Here is an 8,363-nt window from a genome sequence, read left to right as displayed (position 1 = left end):
TATAGGTATGTATGTATATGTGGTTTGGATGGAATGAGTGCTAATGTACTGTCATCATTTAAATTAAATTGCGCAAATCTTTGTACTTTTCTGTTAACAACATTCTAGTGATCATCTCTGATTCCTTTCACAGTGGAAAATTTGCTATTTTAAAAATGAATGGCAGATAAAGTTGTGTGTCGTGTTTTGTCCCATGTCTGAAGAATCAGTGAACTATTCGCTGTGTGTGACCTAAAACTCCAAGTGAAGCGCCAACCAATTACAAAAGCAATTACAACATTAATTAAAGTGAAATAAAAAAAATAAAAAATACTCTGGACACTTAGAAATGTTCTCCACGAAAACTTAAAAAGTGATCTCAGCTCTTGGGAAAGTTGCTCACTTTTACGAGCAATTCATTACCCTCAAGCTTCTGAAGATAATTTCAGATGTAATGAAAGTCTGTCAGCAGACGCAGAACATCAAATGTTTGCTCTGTGTGTCTCTGACATTATTTCTGTGAAGAGCAGAGTTGAAGAGGGGAAATGAGTTTCCCTTGAGGCTAAAGACTGTTATAGTTTCTAGTGTTCTGGCTCTTTGTTGTCTGTTTACACAGTAATTGAAATGTTCCTACACCTTTACCCCATCTTACTCTTCCCTCTATTTCCCATTACTTCAGTCTGTTCATTTCACTCTCTGTTCCTCACTTTACCCTCTACTCCTCGTTCTGTCTCGTCTCTTTGTTGCTCCGTTCCTTTCGTTGTTTTCCTCCTGCTGCCTGCCGAGCAGAGGGATTCAGTCACTGTAGCTTATTTGTGTGGTACTCATCTCCTGCACCTCAGTAGCACAGCCGGCATAGATGAACCGGTCGCAGAGCTAAGTCTTTATTTCTTTTTCAACCAAACCAAAAGAATGTGGAGATGCATGAATCCTTCAATCTCTAGGAAATAGGTTTGTTGGTTTGGGTCACTGCAGGACTACGGCTGTGTGCATGACATTAAATTGAGTTCCTGAAGAACCATGGCAAGAACTCTATGCAGCAATATTTCATGTACACTCTTAACAATAAAGGGGGTTCTCGAAGCGATTCAACAGAAGAACCAGTTTGGGTTCCCCAAAGAAATTTTCAGTGAACTGTTCCTAAAACAACCATGTTTTTCTTAATGTGAAGTATATTTTAATAATCTAAAGTATCTTTTTCCACTATAAAACACCTTTGGAATGGAATGGAAAGGTTCCATGGATGTTTAAGGTTCTTCATAAAACCATCCAAGAAACTTAATTTTTTTACAGTGTATGAAATTTTAATAAACAACACTTTTTTTTAGTGCAGAAAATATCTCTATCCAGTGCTGAGAAGGACTGTGATAAAAAAAAAGAAAAAAAAGAAAAGAAATTTTAAAAAGTTAAGTGGTCAGAAGAAACTTTGACTTTTTCACCTAAAAATGAACATTCTATCATCATTAACTCAGCCTTATGCCATTCCATATGATGTTCTTTCTTCTGTGAAACACAAAAGAAGAATGTTTCAGTTGTTTTTGTTTATAGAATAAAAGTCAGTGAGGTCCAAAAAGGACATAAAGGTAATCCAAACAACTCCAGTTGTTTAATTCAAGCATTTTACATTTACATTTACATTTAGTCATTTTGCCGACGCTTTTATCCAAAGCGACTTACAATTGGGGAATACATAAAGCGATTCTTCTTAAAGAGGCAAACAGACACAGGAAGTGCTTGAAATACCAAGCAATGCAAACCTGCAAGATCGGGCAGTCTTTGCAATGTGGTCTTTGAAGGTCAGCTGGTCATCAAAGGTTACACCAAGATTTCTGACCGAAGTCGATGGGGTAATTGTAGAAGTACCTAGCTGGATGGTGAAATCATGCTGTAGAGTTGGAGTGGCAGGGAAGACAAGAAGCTCAGTCTTTGCCAGGTTGAGCTGTAGGTGATGTTCTTTCATTCATGCCGAGATGTCCGCCAAGCAGTCTGAGATCCGTGCAGCTACCGTTGGATCATCTGGTTGAAATGAGAGATAGAGCTGTGTGTCATCAGCATAGCAATGGTAGGAGAAGTCATGTGCCTGTATGATGGGACTCAGTGATGTAGTGTATATGGAGAAGAGGAGGGGTCCAAGAACTGATCCCTGAGGAACCCCAGTGAGCAGTTGATGAGCTTTGGAGACCGCCCCTCCCCAGGCCACCCTGAAAGACCTACCAATGAGATAGGATTCAAACCAGCGAAGTGGAATCCCTGTGATGCCCAGTGATGAGAGGGCAGACAGGAGGATCTGGTGATTGACAGTGTCAAAAGCAAAATTTTAAAGCGATACAGTCACTTTGGATGATGAACTGAAGTGGTTAACCACTCGCAAAATAATTCAACTCCAAGATCACATACAGAGCCTTAAGCAAATATGGTGACACATCAGTAACATCAAAGCTCATTGGTGTTGGTGTCATGATGTCACATGACACGCGAGAATCAAGTTTGATGTTATTAATGTATTGCCCTATTTGATTTAGGCGCTATATGAGAGTATCTAAATCATGACAGAATAAATTTTTTTGCTGAAGTAGTAGTTTAACACCATCCAAAACCCTTGTTTCATTTTATTAACTTGATTTAATTATTATATTTTGATTAATTCGATTTTTAGGTCTTTTGCAACCTGATCTCACAGGAAGACGTAACTTTTTTTACGATTTACAAAAAGTAAGCATGAAAGTCCAACCCTAAATATAACCATTACTGGGATGCAAGCGGAGCATATGAAAACATACATATTATAGTTATGATTTGCCATGAGATTGTGTTTGTCTTTAAGCTTTCAGATCTGCAGCAGAGATGTTTGCTCAGAAGATATACTGAAGACAGTGCCTCAAATTCAAATAAGGAAATATCAGTAAAAAAAAAGGTAACCAAATATTGTTAAATATTTGAAGAAATAGTGTATAAATTATTCACTTTCTAAAGTAACACTGTCCAGCGGCAACATTATTTTGTATAATAATCCTGATCCCCCCGCAGGTACAGTCCATGTGTCAATCTAGACAAGTTTCCTTCCGCTTTAAATCGAAAAATCCACTTACGTTATGGATGTGATAAAAATGAACATGACCTTTTGAGTGATTACATACTTTTTAGGAAGTCTGTGATTTGAAATGCACAATTTAGTAAAAGTAATAGCCACATAGAACACCTGGCCCTTGGAACATATAATGTTTAGTTTTTTTCATAATTGTTCTCATATTAAAGAGAAGAAAAAAAAAACATCCCCCCCAAAGTGACAGTTTTGAAAGTGGCAATTAAAAGACAATGGAAAAACAACCACAGTAAAATACTTTGAAGCAGATTTTGGCCTCTGAGACATGACATGAGTCATTAAAAGCTGCACAGTTGATCTTATTTACACTGAAATCATGATATGGCATCGCTCGAGTACTAAATAAATAGCTGATTAGTGAGTGGAAGTAGGTGGGTGCTGAGCCTGTGGCTGTTCTATATGCAAGCATCAATATCTTGAACTTGATGTGAGCCGTAACTGGTAGCCAGTGCAAGGAGATAAAGAGAGGTGTAACATGGGCTCTTTTGGGCTCATTGAAGTCCTGTCGTGCCGCTGCATTCTGAGTCATTTGTAGAGGTTTGATTGTGCTTGATGGAAGTCCAGCCAGAAGAGCATTGCAGTAGTCCAGCCTAGAAATTACAAGGGCCTGGACAAGAAGTTGATCATGCAGCATGATCGTTAGAAAGGGCCTGATCTTTCTGATGTTGTGCAATGCAAACCTGCAAGATCGGGCAGTCTTTGCAATGTGGTCTTTGAAGGTCAGCTGGTCATCAAAGGTTACACCAAGATTTCTGACCGAAGTTGATGGGGTAATTGTAGAAGAACCTAGCTGGATGGTGAAATCATGCTGTAGAGTTGGAGTGGCAGGGAAGACAAGAAGCTCAGTCTTTGCCAGGTTGAGCTGTAGGTGATGTTCTTTCATTCATGCCGAGATGTCCGCCAAGCAGTCTGAGATCCGTGCAGCTACCGTTGGATCATCTGGTTGAAATGAGAGATAGAGCTGTGTGTCATCAGCATAGCAATGGTAGGAGAAGCCATGTGCCTGTATGATGGGACCCAGTGATGTAGTGTATATGGAGAAGAGGAGGGGTCCAAGAACTGATCCCTGAGGAACCCCAGTGAGCAGTTGATGAGCTTTGGAGACCGCCCCTCCCCAGGCCACCCTGAAAGACCTACCAATGAGATAGGATTCAAACCAGCGAAGTGGAATCCCTGTGATGCCCAGTGATGAGAGGGCAGACAGGAGGATCTGGTGATTGACAGTGTCAAAAGCAAAATTTTAAAGCGATACAGTCACTTTGGATGATGAACTGAAGTGGTTAACCACTCGCAAAATAATTCAACTCCAAGATCACATACAGAGCCTTAAGCAAATATGGTGACACATCAGTAACATCAAAGCTCATTGGTGTTGGTGTCATGATGTCACATGACACGCGAGAATCAAGTTTGATGTTATTAATGTATTGCCCTATTTGATTTAGGCGCTATATGAGAGTATCTAAATCATGACAGAATAAATTTTTTTGCTGAAGTAGTAGTTTAACACCATCCAAAACCCTTGTTTCATTTTATTAACTTGATTTAATTATTATATTTTGATTAATTCGATTTTTAGGTCTTTTGCAACCTGATCTCACAGGAAGACGTAACTTTTTTTACGATTTACAAAAAGTAAGCATGAAAGTCCAACCCTAAATATAACCATTACTGGGATGCAAGCGGAGCATATGAAAACATACATATTATAGTTATGATTTGCCATGAGATTGTGTTTGTCTTTAAGCTTTCAGATCTGCAGCAGAGATGTTTGCTCAGAAGATATACTGAAGACAGTGCCTCAAATTCAAATAAGGAAATATCAGTAAAAAAAAAGGTAACCAAATATTGTTAAATATTTGAAGAAATAGTGTATAAATTATTCACTTTCTAAAGTAACACTGTCCAGCGGCAACATTATTTTGTATAATAATCCTGATCCCCCCGCAGGTACAGTCCATGTGTCAATCTAGACAAGTTTCCTTCCGCTTTAAATCGAAAAATCCACTTACGTTATGGATGTGATAAAAATGAACATGACCTTTTGAGTGATTACATACTTTTTAGGAAGTCTGTGATTTGAAATGCACAATTTAGTAAAAGTAATAGCCACATAGAACACCTGGCCCTTGGAACATATAATGTTTAGTTTTTTTCATAATTGTTCTCATATTAAAGAGAAGAAAAAAAAAACATCCCCCCCAAAGTGACAGTTTTGAAAGTGGCAATTAAAAGACAATTGAAAAACAACCACAGTAAAATACTTTGAAGCAGATTTTGGCCTCTGAGACATGACATGAGTCATTAAAAGCTGCACAGTTGATCTTATTTACACTGAAATCATGATATGGCATCGCTCGAGTACTAAATAAATAGCTGATTGTAAACTGTAATTGGCTTTCACTGCTTTTATCAGAGTAAAGTAAAAAAAGTTAAACTTCACATTCCGTCCCCAAATGCTGTTATAAATGCAATCAGCTTTAGTTACGTCACAGATGTGACTATAAAGCCCTTGAGTAAAGTTTGGATTTTGCATGTCTGCATATGTTTTATACAGACAAAAGTATTGGTATGTTTTAATTAGACCAATTGCTATAGGTTTATATAATCAAGTACCTAGCCATAACCACCATAGTATTTTGCATAATTGAAGAAATTAACCAACACAACTAGTAATATGGTCGCATATCAGTTTGAACCATGTTGGTTCAACAAAATAGGACTGTCATTACTGCCATCACTCACGGATGGTGGAGTAATAAATTCTGCTAATTGATTATTATAGTTCATTTGCATGAAACAACAGAAAGCAGTTAATTTGAAGAAACACAGTATGTAAATGGCGTACATTTTACTCCCGTATTAATGCGGTTCATTCAGTCAGCAGTTTTTAACACAACATATTTTTTCTGCAATGCTGCTGTAATGAACATGACATCTAAGGACTACTTAACGATTATCATTTTGTTTTATTTGATGTTTCATTTGTGTGTGTGTGTGTGTGTGTGTGTATATATATATATATATATATACATAAATACAGAATATATATATATATGGGCTGTCAAAAAAAATTTGAATTTCGAATATTCGTCGAATTTAAAATAAAAATCCACATTCGAATGCAAAAACATTGCATTCGAATTTTAGGTGTGCATTAAGGAGGCAGCCTTATCAGTGGCGCACGAGATGCGATGTAAGTGTCACTGCATTATAATGTTTTGTTAGCCTGTCCATTTGAAGCCACTAGATGCCGCGCTGTTGCGTTGTTAATTACAAATATCGCGAGAAAAGAGAACATCAATGCGGAGAAGATCTTGTTTACGTCAAAACTGAAACCAAGCCGTTCACACAGAACGCAACGCATATTTCGTGTATTTTCTAGAGGGACATCTATCACCGTTGCACTCGCGTCTCGCACAAAAGAGCCACATGTTTAGAAAGCCATGCAAAATTAATGCAAGTTCAACTTTGAAAAAACATATCTCGAGACTTTATGGCGGATTTTTTCCCCATTCCCCAACTCGTGTTTTTAAATAAAAAATGTACTCTGTGTGATTGGTGTTCGGCCCTTTGTATTAAACTATGCATACATACATGATGCTGTTTTGTTTATAGTTGTTTATACAACTTAATTATAATTGGTTTATAAACATTTTTTAAACATTATGCACTTTTTTTCACAGATAGTCGTGTTACCTGATGCTTTGAAGAAACGTGCATTAGAAATATTTTGCTCGATGTGCCCTCAGGAGGGAAGCCAAAAGCTTTTCTTCACCCTAACTGAAATTATGCATTTTATAATCGAATATAGTTCGAATTTTGATAATATTTAAGTAAAAAAATTCGAATTTAGTTTTTCAGCCATTTTGACAGCCCTAATATATATATATATATATATATATATATATATTTACAGGGTTTGAAATTCACTTTTTCACTCACCAGCCAATTTAACGTTTTCACTCACCAGCTACAAAATTTTTAAGTTATTGGCCATTCACAACTTCTACTAGCCAACAAAATAAAACAACAACACAGAAACTAACCAGATTAACTACATCACAGCTTCTTATTATAAAATCTGAATATCTGCAGGATTTTTTTAATCAAATTTAAGACTTTTTAAGACCTTTTTAAGACCTGCACAAATAAAATGAATACCTTATATACAGTTCAGTTACAGGTTTTCACAAGCAAAAAGTTGTCAGCACACATTTCAGCCTTTAAACCATTTTTAAGGAAAGGGATCAAAAAGAGTCAAAAGTATTAGTTATTACATTAATTTAAACAATTATTACCAATCAATTATTATATTAATTCAATAACATATAAACACATCTTAATGTCTTAATTGTTTAGATTTTTAAAACGCATTAGCATTAGCTATTAATGTTTGCTGTGTAAAAACATGGATCGATTTTCGCCTTTGTCTGCACAAAAACAGCAGAAGGGCTGATAGCAAATGCACATTCATCCTCTGCCAGCAGGAGGCGCTTTTGGAGCAGCAGAATATAGCCATTTCCATGGTAACGGCTGTAAACATAGCAGCTCAGCACCAGACTTTGAAACATGCAGCGCTCATATTTATTCAATGAAATCATAGCCTTTTGAAGTTTAATCGTCACATTAAGCTATATTGCAATTCTCGTCTTTCCGTCCCCAAATGTAAGACCTCTTGAAATCATAATTAAGACTTTGTTGTACCATTTAAGACTTTTATGACCTTAAATTTTAAATTTTAGTTAAATATAACTAAATTTAAGACGTTGGTGGGGTCAAAGTACATGAGATCAGGAGAGTTTAGCTGGACAGCAAGAAAATCACAGAGTGTCTGAGTCTTCAGTAATTTTTTGAGTCTTCGCTATTGCTTCAATGCAAAGGAAACTATCTATCTATCTATCTATCTATCTATCTATAGTGCATATTAGCTTGCTAATTGTGGTCAAGAGCACAATGGTGTATTGTAACGAAGTAATAATACTTTGTTACAGTACTTAAGTATTTTTGGGAGTATCTGTACTTTACTTGAGTTTTTATATTTCAGCCAACTTTTACTTTTACTCCACTACATTTCCTAATTAAAATGTATACTTTTACTCCGATACATTTCCCCGAAGCATATTCGTTAATTGCTACAAAAGTACACGGACTGCAGGAAAGCAGGTTTGACCACTGATATACACATATATCTATACACACACACACACACACACACATATGCGTATATATACTGTATATATATATATATACAGGTGCATCTCAATAAATTAGAACGTCG

This window comes from Sinocyclocheilus rhinocerous, unplaced genomic scaffold (assembly GCF_001515625.1).
Source record: "Sinocyclocheilus rhinocerous isolate Xijiao unplaced genomic scaffold, SAMN03320098_v1.1 scaffold161, whole genome shotgun sequence".
NCBI classification, from domain to species: Eukaryota; Metazoa; Chordata; class Actinopteri; order Cypriniformes; family Cyprinidae; genus Sinocyclocheilus; species Sinocyclocheilus rhinocerous.
Note: the sequence above shows the minus strand (reverse complement) of the source record.